Source organism: Pelophylax lessonae (assembly GCF_965119305.1).
Source record: "Pelophylax lessonae genome assembly, chromosome: 5".
In the NCBI taxonomy this organism is placed as follows: Eukaryota; Metazoa; Chordata; class Amphibia; order Anura; family Ranidae; genus Pelophylax; species Pelophylax lessonae.
The window spans coordinates 448441521-448457976 of record NC_138772.1 but is presented as its reverse complement, the minus strand read 5'-3'; the positions used below and the strand labels follow the sequence as shown (position 1 = coordinate 448457976).

At 45.2% G+C, this 16456-nt stretch overlaps 1 pseudogene across 1 annotated transcript; it reads right to left on the bottom strand.

Annotated features, from left to right (window-relative positions):
* Nucleotides 1–1037: 1037 nt before the first annotated feature.
* Nucleotides 1038–5613, bottom strand: LOC309556551 (annotated as a pseudogene). Its single transcript has 3 exons — nt 5583–5613; nt 5353–5484; nt 1038–1602 (listed from the first exon to the last, which is right to left on the bottom strand). The product of its transcript is annotated as an uncharacterized misc_RNA (transcript).
* Nucleotides 5614–16456: the final 10843 nt, after the last annotated feature.

Sequence of the window (16456 nt, the reverse complement as noted above, 5' to 3'; positions counted from 1 at the left end):
CATACCCCTCTCTCCTTGATCCACCCCCCTATCCTCCCCTCTCATTAAAGGATGCTCGTCGTCCACACTCCGGGAATGGGGGTAAGTGCCTGACACTTCCCGTAGTGTGGGGTGCCAACCCCCCCCCCCCCCTCGGAGGTATACACTATACAGCAGACTTAAACTATCCCCTCCAAATATCCTTCACTATGAGACCTTGGGGTGCTGGGAATTTCCCTGCACCCCGACGGTGTCTCATAGATCATACCCGAATAATTGCTCCTTATCATAAAATGTCATAACACATTTTTAGTTCAACCTTCTAAAGTTTTAACATAGAATTGTTGTTACTGTTATTTCTTGTTGCTATGTTTATTCACCCATGAACTCCAACAAGTTGTGACATTATGTGTTCACTCCTTATGCCCCGTACACACGTGCAGATTGTTGGCCGAAAATGTTCGGCCGCTGAAAGATCGGCCCATTTTCGGCTTGTTAGTATGATGCTTCCGACAGCCGACAGCGCACTTTCGGCCTAAAAGAATCTGTCGTGCAAGCATTAAAATTTTTGTATGCCGACAACAGAGCGGCCGATTGTTCGCCAGTCAGTACAGAATTCGGCCGACAGACAGCAGATTTGCAAGACTGGGCATGCTCAGAAAAGAAAAAACACAGGGAAAGTTAACCATCACATGACATCACTTCTGCAGTCGGCTGTAGTCGGCGGACAAAATTCTTGTGCAGTCTTTTGCACTTTTCAACAGACACGACAGCCCGGGGACAAAAGACGGCCGATCGTTCTGCCGACGATCTGCACGTGTGTACGGGGCATTAGTCATGATGTCCACGTTATGGAAATAAGCTTTCTATAGATGGATGCTTTGTTTGATTTTGCTTATACTTGTTACTGTATACTCAATGTTAGTACGATTCTGTTGTATTGTAATTATCCTTTTAATTCTTAATAAAAATATTTTGGAAATAAATAAATAAATAAATTAATTAATTAATCAGAAGTCCCCACCAGCCGATTTTTGTTGCAAACAAAAAAAAACGGCCTAACCCAACACTGCGACCATTTCAATTATATTCTGAAAACCCAAATTCAAAATATCCAGGCCTACATCAGACAAATGAATGCCATCTTGTCTATAAAGGCCTGAAAAACTCCCTTCCAGGTCAATATGTCTAAAAGAAAAAATACCAATGGATGGAGCAAACTTTGCGACGGAATGGTTAATTCTCCTCCGAATTTTGTCTAGCGGACGCAACTCAGGAGACTAAACGTGGCACTATCTTGGAAAAAAACACACAGGACCTTGTAAATAACGTTTTAATCAAATGTAAATCACGTTTTATCATTAGCATTAAATCCAATGTCTTACATTTACCCACGTCGTTACCACCTAGGTATGATTAACAACGAAGGCAAAGGCCAGAGTTGAGACAACCTCGAAAGGTGTGAAAAAAGATTAAACCACTGCAAACCACGAATGCCCTTCCAAAGAACTTGAAAAGAATCAGGAGGTAAAGACAGATTAGATGAATAACAGCGCTGACATGCCCTCTTATGGGCCCAATGTATAAAGGAATGTCCAACAATCCAAATGCAATATCTGGAACCTGAGAAATTTAAAGAGATAAATTAGGGCGAATGTATAAACAAAATCTTTGAGAGTCCCATCTGCCTAAACGTTTAATAATTGAATCATCTAGGCCCAGCCTGGCAGCCTCAGTGGAACAAGAAAGGGACTTCCAGCGCTAACTGTGATATCTCTCACTCTCAGGAATGAATAAAGTCAAATTACCGTGTGGTGCTGCTGCTAATTAATGCTGATTCAGCATAAGTCAGTGAATGGGGGGGAGGGGCAGCAGCGCTATCCCACGGTACATAGTCTACAATGTAACTCAGGCAGGCTTGATGGAAAACCTTGAAAAGTTTATTTATAAAAAATATATATAGTGATGATTAAAACATAGTAGAATGTATTCCAAACCAGATCTGTGGCGTTGCTGGGGGTCACAGGATGACCGAGCCGCTGGGTGAGCCAGAACTGTGTAGATGATCACAACAGGGAACCAGGCATAAGGGAGAAGGATCCTATGAGCCAAAAGCAGACCGGACCAGCCGGTAGGGTGGCATGGCTTCCTCCCACCCGATAGTGTGGCTGCTCGCACCGAAGCAGTTCCCTGTTGTGAACATCTACACAGTTCCGGCTCACCCAGCGGCTCGGTCATCCTGTGACCCCCAGCAACGCCACAGATCTGGTTTGGAATACATTCTATTATGTTTTAATCATCACTATATATATTTTTTATAAATAAACTTTTCAAGGTTTTCCATTAAGCCTGCCTGAGTTACATTGTAGACTATGTACTGTGGGATAGCGCTGCTGCCCCTTCCCCCCATTCACTGGCAGCCTCACTGGCAGCTCCGATTCGAAAAGAATGAGAAGAAAAATTTAAATGAGCTAGACCTATCAAAGAAAGACAATGCTTGAATATTGCTGAAAACTGAAATTTTGTTAACAGGACACTATTTCTATGAACTAAAAAATTTCCTTCACCATGAGGCCTGACAGAAATATAATTCCTCAAGATGATAAGTGGGCAGATAATGGAGTCGCCACAGGCTGCAGGCTGAGGCAATGACCTATACCCATAACATCAGTTTTAGATTTACGAATAAAAATCTTAACAGAAGAATCTGAGATAATGACATCCAGGAATCTTAGATCAGAAAGGCCTAACTTATTATTTGGTACTAATTCCAAAATACGAAGTGCAGCAAAAAACATTAAAACAAAGACTGCATGAAATAATAATGCTTCAAATTCAGAGGCACACACAGCGGAAGTTGCTAAGCAAACCTTTTTCAATATATCTACCGTTATCGGCCTACGCATATCTGGTCTGAGATTGCCTATTCTATGACCCTTAATAGCTTGACGGACTGAGAAATAAGAATTACATGTAGGTAAATGGTATAACTTATAAAGAAAGAAATACCAGCTAAAAGTTTGCTAATATGGCTATGTGAGTACTCAGCTTGGAATAAAGCACAGATAAATGCTAGAATATGGGCAATCCTAATTCCCCATTAAAATCCAACCACCTTTTCCATGCAATCGAATAATCGATCCAAGTTTTTGGTGCAATGGAATTTTTTATGGCCGAAATTGGAGTTAGATCAAATCCCAAAGATGGCTTGGGCAAAACAAAACCCACCAGGTCCGCTTCAGGTAAAAGCTGACGGAATCACGCCATCTGAAAACGAGACAGCGCGTCAGCTAACACATTATCTTTACCTTATACATGTTTAGCCTTAACCCAAATATTAAGTTTTAAACATAGCAGAACAAAATAACGCAGCAGTTTTATCACTAAAATAGATTTTGAAGATAAGCAGTTTACCGCGAAGATAACATCTTTATTGTTGGAATGAATTAAAATGCACTTGTTTGCAAAATGGGAACCCCAAAGCTCAAAAGCAACGACAATGGGAAAAAGTTCCAAAAGGACGATGTTCTTGGTAGTCTTGTTTGCTGACCAGGCCGGAGGCCAAGATCCGCAGCACCAATGCGAATGCCAAATAGCCTCAAAACCGTGCGATCCAGCAGCGTCTGTAAACAGATCCATGTCTGCTGAAAAAATGAAATCCTCCTGAAAAAAGGACCTGCCATTGTAATCTAATAAAAATTGAGACCAGACCAGCAAATCTGATTTTATATCAGAAGTAACCCTGATATGAGAAAAGGGGGATTTTAAACCTGATGTTGCTAGTGCCATCCTCCTAGAAAAAATCCTACCAACTGTTATGACTCTAGACGCGAATGCCAGCAGGCCAAGGAAAGCCTGAAGTTCTCTCAACAAAATTTTCTTTTGTCAGAGAAAAAATGCTATAGTGGACAACAGCCTGGCTATCTTAACTGATGGAAGTTAATACTGTAATAACTTAGTGTTGATGCCAATGCCAAAAAAATCTACGATAGTTGAAGGAAAAAATGTCTTCTCATGAGCAACAGGGACGCCAAAACCCTGCATAACACTCAGAAACAGTCGCAACATTAAAAAACAAATAGGAGAATCCGGACGGCCAACAAACAGAAAATCATCCAGATAATGGATGATTTCATCAAAACCGGACTCGTGCATAACAACCCATTGTAGAAATGTTGCAAATGTCTCAAACTATCGACAAGACAGTGAGCACCCCATTGGAAGACACATATCATAGAAAAAGAGGCCTTCAAAACAAAAACCTAGCGAGTTAAAAGCTTCTGAGGAAATGGGCAGAAGTCTGAAGGCAGAATGTATGTCCAACTTCGAGAGTGCACCTTGACCAAACCTTTTAATCAGCTGGATGGCGTCATCAAAGGTAGAATAGGAGACTGAAGACAAGTCAGCATTGATCTCATCATTTAAAGAATCACCTTTGGGAAAGGAGCGATGGTGATTGAGGCGGTAAGAATTCGGCTTCTTTTTGGGTACTAAACCGAAAGGTGAGACTCTAAAATTATGGAAAGGAGGAGAAGAAAATGGGCCAGCAACCCTACTGGCCGAAATTTCCTTCAACAACTTATCCCTAACTACCTCTTTATGCAAGTCAAACGACTTTAGATTACTTAACACTGTGCAACCAAAAAACCTGAAAAAACTAGGGAGTTCAAAACCTTTAGAAAAACCATTAATTAGGATCTTAGCTTTCTTGTTTGGATAAAGAAATAGCCACCGGTACATTCTTTCCATCTTCACCGGTGTGAATGCTTTTGGAATTATCTTAGGATCTTTTAAAACATTTAACTATTGGATGACTTCCAAAACAAAAAGGACACTAATGCCTGTAACGGCATGATGTCGCTCAATTACATTGGGATTCATTAAAGGCGTAACAGATACTCTTTTTATAAAGCAAAGATACATTACTGACAGGGGCAGGCACAGGCTGCTTAGAACAATCTGGTTTTTGAGGGCTAATAAGATTGAGCCATAAACCTACATCTTTCATACCCCATTTGAGACTGGGGTAGACAGACATTTTTTGGCGAAATGATTCGTTGTAGCTAAACCAGACAAATCTGCCAACATTTCTGTAGGCCTCAAGTATGTTCTCGAGGTGCTGAAACAATCCGCTACATTTATCTGGATGTTTCTCACCAAGCACTACCAAAAATATACAAAAGGCCTGAAGCCAATTATAAAAACATCTAGGTGGGAACCTGCCCCTGTCATCTGTATCTCCCGCTCTCTTCTCATTTCTGCTATAACTTTCTTTAGACACAGGGAGTAAAGAAAACAGGTCAATGAATTCACTTCTCCATATTTTTTCTTTTATGGAATTTGACAGGTGATAGCCCAAAGGCGAGATCTCACATGGCAAAGCCTCCTTGAAACATGTTGCAGGAACATTCACCACATTAACCTCCCTCGCCAGATTGGAATTAACAGTATCACTCACATTATGAACTTGAGTGTTACTAACAGCTGGATCAGACCAGACTTTAGCTACCGGAGACACAGGTGGAATGTTGACTGAAATTTTTCCTTAATACTAGATATAGCTGTAATAAGCTGAGTGAGTAGATATTGCTGAGATAACTCACCATCTTGAGAGGGCTGGGCAGCAGTAGGCATGATCAGGGTCTGGTCCCCAGATGCCTCGATCCTAAGAGGAGCGGTGGGTGGAGCTTCCTGAGGCTGAGGCAACACCTCAGCATCCCTTAGCACAGGCCTGGACACTGGCGGCAAACCAGGCCCAGCCAAAAAAGGAGCTCGCCCACGGTCGTCACTCACCAGGGGGGAGGCCCCCCGCCCAGCTGCGGAAGACCCCTGCGCTCTTCCCTCCTGCTGGTATTTTGTGCCGGGGATAGTGACGCCCTTCTCCTCCTCTTTTGGTGCCTTCTACCGCCACGCTACACCGACCTGGCAGGACCCTCCTCCTCCGTTTGCCGGCTGGACTCCTCGGGCTCCGCTGCTGGCCGGGAGGGTGGGAGGCTCTGCTGGATTCTTCTGGCTGATAGAGGTCTTCTCGTGTTCCGGGACCGGCTCCGTCCTCCTCCCATGCTCCAGGACCGACTCCGCTACTTCTTCCATCACTGACATTCTCGCCGGCTCTTCCCCTGGTAGGTCGAGGCACCTCCGCAGCCAGTCTTTGCTGCCTTCCTCCGCTGCCTTCTCCAGGACTCTTCTGATGAGAGACTTCATGGCTTTTCCGGCAAGCAAGCTCCTGTATTAAAGCTCGGTATTATAGCCGTGGAGCTCGCTTAGCTGTACTAAACCAACTGAGCCCGGAGCCCTCACACAGCTACTTATATAGCCCGTTTTAGCCACGTGATAGAGATAGCCCCTTCTAGCAGGTCACGTGTTTCCTGCCTGAAACAAAGTCACGTTTTACCCTCTCTCAGAACCCAAGTATGCCACGTAGCAGCTTAAAGGCACATTCAAATTTTTTTTTTTTTTTGCGGCAGCCACAATCCCATAAAGTGAGGCACTTAATGCGCCTCGCCTGTCATTCTAACCCTAATCTTTCTAACCCTGTAATGCAAAAATCGCTGTACTTACCTTTTCTGCATTGATCCAGTCTAGTCTCCAGTGACGGAAGCTGTGTGCAGGAGAGGACGGACAATGGCTGCCGTTGTCAAGTGCTTCTCCTGCACCCGCCTCCACACTAAAGCCGCCACTGACAGCTCAGCTTGGGACCAGACTGGATTGGCTGCAGAATAGGTAAGTACAGTGATTTTTCCTTTACAGGGTTAGATAGATTGGGTTTAGAATGTGGCACAGAGCAGGTTTAGTGTTAGGTTTTGCCTGGACTTCTTCTTTAATTATACTTCCTTTTATATGGTGACAACGTTCTATTTATGTCCTCTAATTGTTCTCCTGTGTTGTCATTCTGTCAGAAGTGCACTGGTTCAGTTTGCAGGTCTTTCCTCCAACCCATCATAAAGTCTGAAAATTGCTAATTTACATATGAACCCTCACGGACATCTATGGGGGGTTAACGTTGAAAATTAGTTTTTCTCATTTCCAAAGCTAATAGGCAAAAGGTAAGCAAAGGACAATGAGAAATGGGCACTGGCATTAAGGATATGTACAAAAGCAAATCATGTTTTTATGATTTCTGTACAATAGGGAGAAGGCCCAACTATTTATACAACTTCAAGGATGACATTGGAAAAATAAAATTTCCATGGATGACACAATGATTCCAGGAGAAATGCATACCAAACAAGAAGAACTTCATGAAAATAGGCAATGGAATCTTTGACCGTTGGAGCAAGCAGTTCTCACTCATTAAAGCTACTTCTTTTTCTCAGGTGATAATGTTCTGTCCATGTCCCCCAAATGTTCTCCTGTGTTGTCAACGGTGGGAATGAGCGAATGCAAGTTTGGTTTGCAGAAAAAAAAAAAAAAAATACTGTACAGTAGGGAGAAGGCCCTCCTATTTATTCAACTACCATGGTAACAATGGAAAAATATTTAAATTAAATTCTTAGGAGATGCCTTTAAGCTGTATGTGGTGTTATGGAACAGTACAACTCTCATGGACAGCATCACTGACTCCATATTCTGGCATCACACATGGCATCAAACATGTGTAATAAAATGTTTACTTTTACATTATTGTTTGGCTTAAATACTAATGGCTTAAAATATTTTTAGGTAGCTCTAACTGACATCTGATTTTTATCTGGTGATAATAGGCCTGAATTGAACACTGAAAGTTGCAGCCTCAAAAGATCTAAAAGAAGCAGGAGATATGCTAAATATGCTAAATAGGGATGGACGAACATCGGCCGGGGCGGTTCACAAACGTCAGCCGCAAATTTTCTCAAGAGTCCGCAAACCGCGAGTTCGCAGCAGGCCCCATTGACTTTAATGGGAAGCAAACTTTAAAAACCTTTAGGTCATATTTGCAGCCACAAAAGACTTACTAGCTGTGCACAAATAGTCCCAGCACATGGACAATGTCATAACAGAAGTAATGCAATTGGAAAAGTTGCCCTAAAAATTTTATTTATTTTTTTATAGCAAATTTTTTTTTTTTTCATAAATCAGCCAGAACTGACAGCAGCCAGTAAATACATGTCAAATACATATAGGGTCAATTCACACATCTGTAAAATGGGTCCGCATCCATTCCACAATTTGGCGGAACCTTCACAGACCCATTGATTTTCAGGCCCCAAAAAATTAGCCCACATGTGTTTACCTGACAGCTAAGAACATTGTATTCTGTGGATGAAGGTACATTAGGCATTCACAGAATACAGAAGTAAGTGTCGGCCAGTATAGGCCCCAAAAATTAGCCCACATGGGTTTACCTGACAGCAAAGAATGTAGTATTTGGTGGCTGGAGGTACATTAGGCATTCACAGGATACAGAAGTAAGTCTCGGCCAGTATAGGCCCCAAAAATTAGCCCACATGGGTTTACCTGACAGCTAAGAACGTAATATTGGGTGGCTGGAGGTACATTAGACATTCACAGGATACAGAAGTAAGTGTCGGCCTGTATAGGCCCGAAAATTAGCCCACATGGGTTTACCTGACAGCAAAGAATGTAGTATTTGGTGGCTGGAGGTACATTAGTGCAAAAAGTAGTCACTGCCTCCACCTATAACTGGTCTTAATGGTAAGGAGCACTGGAAGGGCGGACGCAGATAAAAAAAAAACGAAGAGATTTCCAGTTACAACTTACCAACCAGCCAGCGATCAACCGAATTGACCTGTCTAACAGTATGCGTTAAAAACAGGGGTTTGGTTGCACACATTTGCAAATACATGCGTAAGCTGCAGGCCACGGCAAGGCACCCTGATATCTGCAGTCCCTAACTCTGCAATTTAAAGAGTCTCTACAATGAGAGCACATGCATTTAATGGGATAGATGGAGGACAGGTGACTAGAGGGAGCCCACCCCTCCTTAAAGGCACAGGGTCACACTGAACACCCAGCACATCGCACAATGGCGGCAAAGGTGTTAGTGCGTTGCCTGGCTCAATGTAGATATCAACGATAATGCAAAAAGTAGTCACTGCCTCCACCTATAACTGGTCTTAATGGTAAGGAGCACTGGAAGGGCGGACGCAGATCAAAAAAAACGAAGAGATTTCCAGTCACAACTTACCAACCAGCCAGCGACCAACCAAATTGACCTGTCTAACAGTATGTGTTAAATAGATGGCGGTCTGGCGGATATTTGTGGCATGGCATAAGGAATTTCAATGAAACATGGTCTTCTGGTCACATGTGTTGCATTCCTCAGAGATCCATGCCTCATTCACTTTTATAAATGTGAGGTAGTCTACACTGTCATGAGCTAGGCGAGTGCGCTTAGCGGTCACGATCCCCCCTGCTGCGCTGAACGTCCTGTCGGACAGGACACTGGACGGGGGGGGGGGGGGGGGCAAGCCAACAGTTCCATTGCAAATTGTGCAAGCTCTGGCCAGAGGTCAAGCCTGTAGTCCAGGGGTTCATCACTCCTCAGAGCGTCCACATCGGCCCTTAACCCAATGAAGTCAGAAATCTGTCGGTCTAGGCATTCCCTAATGCTGGATCCGGAGTACAGCTGTCGATGGTTCGGCTGAAAGAAGGATCTCATATTTGAAGTGACCAAGACATCTTCAAACTGCCCTCTTCTTGCAGGCACTGTTGGATTGCTACCCGCAACTGTCTCTCTGTGACTGGAAATTCCTCTGCCAGCGCACGCAAAAGCAGAATGCAGCATTTCCCGCAGCAAGGCCTGGAAGTGCTGCATTCTGACAGCCCTCTGTGATTGTGGTAACATTTCCACCATTTTTTGTTTGTACCGGGGGTCTAAGTATGTTGCCACCAAGTACTGGTCCTTGGCCTTTATGATTTTTATACAGGGGCCCCCCTTAAAACACTGAAGCATGAAGGCCCCCATTCGCACTAAACTGGAAGCGGTGTAGTGGCCTGCTTCCAGCTCATCATCCAGAATAATGTCGTCCTCGTTCTCCTCCCCCCATCCACGGATGACACCAGGGATCCCAGAAAGGTTTAAAGCATGCTCTTCTTGCTCCTCCTCATTCCCCCCCGGCACCATCCTCTTCTGACTCCTCTTCAGACTTCTGCTGTTGACTTGTCTCAGATGGAGTAGCACCCACTGGGAATTCATCCAACATTGCGACTTCCTCATCTTCCTGCTCCTGCTCCTCGACAGCTTGATCAATGACACGACGCAATGCACGCTCCAGAAAGAAAGCGTAAGGTACGATTTCACTGATGGCGCCCTTGCCATGACTGACCAGTCTCATCGAATGGCTGCAGAAGTCTGCATGCATCGCGCATGAGCAGCCACTGGCGAGGTGAAAAAAACACAAGCTCCCCAGAACCTGTCCTGCCGCATAGTTCGTACAGGTAGTCATTAACTGCACGTTGAGTTCTATCGCGTCGGGCAGTCACAAATATGACGCCTGACGGGCAGGTTGTGTCGCCGATGAATGTCAGCAAGGTGAGCCATGGCTGTGTAAGATCTTCGGAAATGGCCCGAGTATTTCCTGGCCTGCCGCAAGCCGTCCTGGACCCCAGGGTATTTGGCAACGAATCACTGCACCGCCAAGTTCAGGACGAGTGCCATGCATGGCACATGTGTTATTTTGCCCTGTTTCAGCGCGCTCAGTAGATTGGCATGGTTGTCGCACACCACTTTAACAACTGTCAAATTCAGCGGTGTTAGCCACTGATCTGCCTGTCAATGCAAAGCCGTACTGGGTGCGAGGATGGCCAAAAAGTTAGAGGGGCTTTTAAACTAGGGAATGGGGGGAGGGTACAGATGTAGAATTAGCCAGTGGAAAGCAAGTTTCAGAGGGCAGAAATGGGGGCATTAGCGGTAGGGTGTTCGGAGCTCCTATACCCAGGGTGGGTATGGGGAAAAATCAAGAGAGCAGCCTAAAAACATCAAACGAGGATATATGTAACCGATCAAAATTAAGAGGTTTGTATACCAATGCCAGAAGCCTGGCCAACAAGATGGGAGAGCTGGAGCTACTGATGTTTGAGGAGGACTTAGATTTTGTGGGGATAACTGAGACTTGGTTTGACAGCTCTCATGACTGGATGGCGACCATTCAGGGGTATTCCCTTTATCGCAGAGATAGAGAGGGTAAAAAAGGGGGAGGGGTATGTCTGTATATTAAGAACAGCATACAGGTAAATAGGAGGGATGATATTAATAATGGAGCTATGGATGAGGCAGAATCCCTAAGGGTAGAGCTTCAAAGGGATGGCACGGCGGGGAAGGTAATATTGGGCGTATGCTATAGGCCCCCCAACCAGAGGGAGGAGGGTGAGGCGGACCTCCTTTTACAGATAGGATTGGCAGCAAGGATGGGAAATGTCATTATAATGGGGGACTTTAATTATCCAGATATAGACTGGGCAGAAGGAACCGCGCACTCAGCCAAGGCTAGGCAGTTCCTAAATGTTTTGCAGGACAATTTCATGGGTCAGATGGTGAGTGCACCGACAAGAAACAATGCGGTACTTGACCTACTGATTACCAACGATACAGACCTGATCACGGATATAGAAATATAGGACAACTTAGGAAACAGTGACCATAGGTCAATAAGTTTCAGTATTAATTACAGTAATAGGAAGCAGAGGGGTAATATAAGGACGCTGAATTTCAAAAGAGCCAATTTCCCTAAACTGCGCTTGCTGCTAGAAAATATCAATTGGGATAGAACCCTGGGAACAAAGAACACGGAGGAAAAATGGGAGTGCTTCAAGAGCATACTAAACAGGGGGATTGACCAGTGCATTCCAAAGGGAAATAAATTTAAAAGAGCAAAAATAAACCCTGGGTGGCTAAACTCCAACATAAAAATGCATATTAGTGCTAAAGAAAAGGCCTTCAAAAAATACAAGACTGAGGGGTCATTGACAGCATTTAAGCACTACAAAGAGTGTAATAAGATGAAATAAAGATGAAATCAGGGCGGCTAAAATAGAACACGAGAGACATATAGCGGAGGAGAGCAAAAAGAACCCCAAGAAGTTCTTTAAGTATATAAACAGTAAGAAAGCAAGGCCTGAACACATTGGCCCCATAAAAGATGATAAAGGAAATATGGCCACTGAGGACAGAGAAAAGGCGGAAGTGTTAAATCATTTCTTCTCTTCAGTCTTCACAAAAGAATCGGGGGGCTACACGAACCCAGCTTGTAAGGCCGAACTAAATAATACACCTCAGGAAGTGCCGCCATGGTTAACAGAAGATAGACTTAGAGCTAAACTAGAGAAACTTAACATAAATAAATCCCCGGGACGGATGGCTTGCACCCGAGGGTTCATAATGAGCTCAGCCAGGTGATTGCTAGACCATTATTCTTGATCTTTAAGGATAGTTTACAGACGGGTATGGTGCCAGCTGATTGGAAAAAAGCCAATATTTAAGAAGGGGCCGAGATATATCCCGGGTAACTATAGGCCGATCAGCCTAACATCTGTAGTCTGCAAAATTTTGGAGGGGATGTTAAGGGACCACATACAAGACTTTAGTAATGAAAACGGTATTATAAGTAGTAATCAGCATGGATTCATGAAAAATCGTTCGTGCCAAACCAATCTATTAACCTTCTACGATGAAGTGAGCAGCCACCTAGATAAAGGTAAGCCTGTGGATGTGGTGTATCTGGACTTTGCAAAGGCCTTTGACACCGTTCCCCACAAACGATTACTGTACAAACTAAGGAAGGTAGGTATGGATCAGAAGGTGAGTACCTGGATAGAGAACTGGCTCCAGGGGAGAGTACAGAGGGTGGTGATTAATGGGGAGTACTCGGATTGGGCGGGTGTGGAAAGTGGGGTCCCCCAGGGTTCTGTCCTGGGACCAATCCTGTTTAATTTGTTCATAAATGATCTAGAGGAGGGGATATCGAGTACAATCTAAGTATTTGCAGATGATACTAAACTAGGCATGCCAATATCTTCTATGCAGGATGTGGAAACCTTGCAAGCAGACCTGAACAAAATAACGGGGTGGGCAACTACATGGCAGATGAGGTTTAATGTTGATAAATGTAAAGTAATGCACTTGGGGGCCAGAAACCAGAAAGCAAGCTACTCACTAGGGGGGGAACCTCTGGGTGAGTCTAGGATGGAAAAGGACTTGGGGGTACTGGTAGACAACAAGCTTGGCAGTGGCATGCAATGCCAAGCTGCCGCAAGCAAAGCCAACAGAATACTGGGTTGTATAAAAAAGGGGATTCACTCCAGAAATAAAGAGATTATTCTCCCGCTCTACAAGACTCTGGTCCGGCCACATCTGGAGTATGCTGTCCAGTTCTGGGCACCGGTCCTCAGGAAGGATGTGCTGGAACTGGAGAAAGTCCAGAGAAGGGCAACAAAAATAATTAGGGGAATGGAGGACATCAGCTATGAGGAAAGACTGCAAGCCCTGAACCTTTTCTCTCTGGAGAAAAGACGATTGAGGGGGGATATGATATCAATGTACAAATACTGTACTGGTGACCCGAGCATAAGGAACAAACTATTCAGAGAAAGGGGATACAATAAGACACGTGGCCACTCACTAAAACTAGAGGAAAGGCGGTTTAACCTTAAAGTGCGTAAGGGGTTCTTCACTGTAAGAACGGTAAGGATGTGGAATTCTCTTCCACAAGCAGTCGTATCAGCAGGGAGCATTGATAGTTTCAAAAAACTATTAGATGGACACCTTAAAGACCACAACATACAGGGGAATACAATGTACAGTTAAAAGCAAACACACACACGCATCATAGGTTGAACTGGATGGACTGATGTCTTTTTTTCAACCTCACTAACTAAAAGCTGAAAGGAGTGCAGGACCAGTGTGGCTCTCGGTTTCCAGGCACAACAGATGCAGCACAGCGTGGCAACGTCTCACCTGGCATGTGGAATAGGTTCTGGGGATCTTGGGCGGCGCAGCGGAAAAGGAGGAGTCAGACGAGGAGGAGAGGGAAGATGGAGGATGAGGAGGAGGAGAGGAAGAGGCAGGCCTGCATGCAATCCATGGCGGTACAACCAAATCTACACGGGTGACACGGGTTACATGCTTGACGGCCGTCAGAAGGTTCACCAAGTGGGCAGTAAAAGTGATATACCTTCCCTGCCCGTGCTTGCTAGACCATGTGTCTGTGGCCAGATGTATCTTGGCACCAACACTGTGTGCCAGAGATATATTCACTTGCCGCTGAACATGGCCACACAACTCTGGAATGCCCTTCTGCAAGAAATATTTCGTGCCTGGGACCTTCCATTGTGGTGTTCCAATGGCCACGAAAATTTACGAAAGGCCTCCGAGTCCACCAGTTGATATGGCAGTAGTTGGCGGGCTATCAGTTCCGACAAGCCAGTTAGTCAAACGTTGGGCAAGAGGGTTATCCAGTGTCATCATTTTTTTCCGCTCCAACATTTAGGGCAGTAAAAGCCTGCCTTTTTCCAGAACAACATGACGACAGCATGATGGAAGGTGGAGTGGAGGACAATTGTGAGGAGAGAGGAGAAGGAGAAGAGTCTGGACGGTGAGAGCCTGGAGTGTGGCTTTGTGGGTTCTGACTGTGTTACTCCCACTGGGCTCGGTGATGGGAGTTCAGGTGCCTTCTTAAGGCGGTCATCCCTAGGTGAGTGTTGGGCTTACCGCGACTTATGCGTTGACTGCAAAGGCTGCAGATGGCAACACTGTTGTCAGCAACGGACACATTAAAAAAAGCCCACACTGCGGAGCCATGTCCCGGCGTCCTGGGAGTGCCAGATGTGACTGTACATGGTTGATGACTCGCTCATGATACATTTGCAGTCTGCTTTGTACCTCTTGTGCAATGCAAGTTCTGCCTGCCTCTCCTCCCTATCTGCCGGTCTTTTTCTCTCTCTGAACTCCCCTCCTCTTCCTCTCTTGTGGCCACCCACATGACGTCCATAGACAGGTCATCATCCACGTCACCTTCCCCATCACTAACATTCGAGATCTCAGAGTATGCAGCAACAGCGGGGACCAACCTCCTTGGGCTGATCTGGGTACTGTCGTCAGACTGCTGAGTGGCGGCTGTTGTTACCTCCTCTTCCTGATCCGATGCCAACAATGGCTGCGCATCGCAAATGTCTTGTGATGGATCGGAAAATAATTCCAGTGACTCAAGCGGAGACTATGTGGTGGTGGTGTCTTTGGGGGTGCACACAGCAGAGAGTGAAGAGGGTGCAGATAGAGAGGATGAGGAGGGTGCAGAAGAGGAAGGCTGAGTGAGCCACTTAATCAAGTCTGGTGCGTCCTTTGACGTAATCGAACGCACCTTCTGAAACTTCACACTTTGGCTCCGGCCTACTGCTCCTGCCCTACCCCTACCACCCCTGCGTAAGTGTCTGCCTCTTCCTCTGCCTGTCATGTCTTTAAATTACCATGTGGCAAAAGTCTCTAGAGAATCACAGTATATCTGGAAAAAGGTATATAACACCCCGCTTCAATCTGTGGTATTGGGGGGCCACAGTTTTATCACACCAGTTCTACAAATAATTGGCCAGTAACTGTTGTTACTGTGTGTAGCACACTTAACGCAGGAAAAAAGGCCACATTTTTGCAGGACTAAAATACACTCTTAGAAAAGTATCCAGTTAAATAACACCCCACTTCAATATGTGGTATTGGGGGCCCACCGGTCTATCACAACAGTTGTTCAAGAAATTGGCCAGGGAGTTTGGCACTGTGTGTATCAGAGTTAACGCAGCAAAAGAGGCAATATTGTTGCAGGACACAAATTCCCCTTAAAGTGGAGTTCCACCCATTTTTGGAACTTTAGATCTTTGTAATCCCCTTTAAAATGGCTTTTACCAATGGAAACTTTTTTTTTTTTTTTTGCTAGTAAATACCTTAATTTTGGCTTTATTCCCCCTCTCCTCACTTCCTGGTCCGATCGGCGATGACGTCATTCGGCGATCCGCAGTGTCTGCTGGGATGTATTCTACTTGCAGTAGCTGTATCTGTACTGAGCCGTGCCTGCCCCGCCTCCGCCCCGCCTCCTCTCATTGAATTGCATTGTATGAATGTATTAAGGCTGTTCTCTGCCCAGCCTCCGCCCCGCCTCCTCTCATTGAATTGCATTGTATGAATGTATTAAGGCTGTTCTCTGCCCAGCCTCCGCCCCGCCTCCTCTCATTGAGTTGTATTGAGAGGAGGCGGGCGGAGGCTGGGCAGAGAACAGCCTTAATACATTCATACAATGCAATTCAATGAGAGGAGGCGGGGCGGAGGCTGGGCAGAGAACGGCCTTAATACATTCATACAATGCAATTCAATGAGAGGAGGCGGGGCGGAGGCTGGGCAGAGAACAGCCTTAATACATTCATACAATGCAATTCAATGAGAGGAGGCGGGGCGGAGGCGGGGCAGGCACGGCTCAGTACAGATACAGCTACTGCAAGTAGAATACATCCCAGCAGACACTGCGGATCGCCGAATGACGTCATCGCCGATCGG